Source organism: Micromesistius poutassou, assembly GCF_964030765.1.
Source record: "Micromesistius poutassou genome assembly, chromosome: 5".
In the NCBI taxonomy this organism is placed as follows: domain Eukaryota; kingdom Metazoa; phylum Chordata; class Actinopteri; order Gadiformes; family Gadidae; genus Micromesistius; species Micromesistius poutassou.
Window position 1 is genome coordinate 170,001 of NC_140275.1, and position 894 is coordinate 170,894.

The 894-nt window shown below is 46.9% G+C and overlaps 1 protein-coding gene across 1 annotated transcript in view; it reads right to left on the minus strand.

Moving 5' to 3' along the window:
* The window catches only part of rhobtb4 (Rho related BTB domain containing 4), a 49,337-nt gene extending 48,763 nt beyond the window's left edge, over nucleotides 1-574 (minus strand). The window contains exon 1 of the mRNA XM_084468536.1: nucleotides 474-574. The gene's annotated coding sequence lies outside the window, so the exon portion shown is untranslated. The remainder of the gene's footprint in view (nucleotides 1-473) is intronic.
* Between the last annotated feature and the right edge of the window lie 320 nt (nucleotides 575-894).

Genomic DNA, 894 nt, shown 5'->3' on the forward strand with positions numbered 1-894 from the left:
CTAAAACGGCATAAAACGATAGAACCCTAATGATCGTGTCTGTGCTGCTACTGGTCCCGGACTCCGGGCGTCCTGGTAGCCTGGTGCTGATGGGAGTTCTCTCCTTTGTTGTTGCTGTCACACCTAGACGAGAGCTTTGAGAAACCTACGGACGATAGTCGTCTTACCCGTTTCCCAACAATGCTGACCTCTGCGCCTCAATTTAAAAAAAATATATTGACTTGCCATATCTGTAATATGCTGTCACTCAAAGCCGATGTATTCACTGGCATACCCACGGAGGTTCGAGAAAAGCATGCCTCTTTTTGTGCTTTAATGAGGCTATTTATTGTAGGTTAGGCTTACTTTATAACAAATATATATATATATATATATATATATATTCCTTTGTTAGTGTTTTATATTCCGCCCTTATTTCAGTCGCACTCCTTTGACGCGTGTGTTCAACGTGTGCCTTTACGGGCGCTCCTCACCAAATCCTCGCCAGAAGTTTAGTCCTCGCTGGAGGGGTCGCTGCTGTCCCTCTTTCCGTCGCTCTCCGTCTCTGTGTCGTGTGGTGGCAGAGCCACTTCTGTACCACTCTGGAGCAGACATCGACCAACGCCACCGCTGCCTATCAACGAGGCCCGTGACGACTTGTCAGGCGTCACGGTGACTCGCTCATTGCCAGTCACTCTTACGAGCATCCAGCCCCCTCCTTCCATTCATAAAGTGGAGAGGCTGGCCTCGAGACAAGGCTGTGCATTTAAATGATGGGGAGCCACACACCGAGCAGCTGGTTCAATTGGGTCAGAATTGAAATGTTTTAACTTGAACTTTTAAAAATCTGATTTGTGGGCATTAATCTAAAACAATATAATCGGACAATCTAACAATCTAACCCCCCATCGCTTC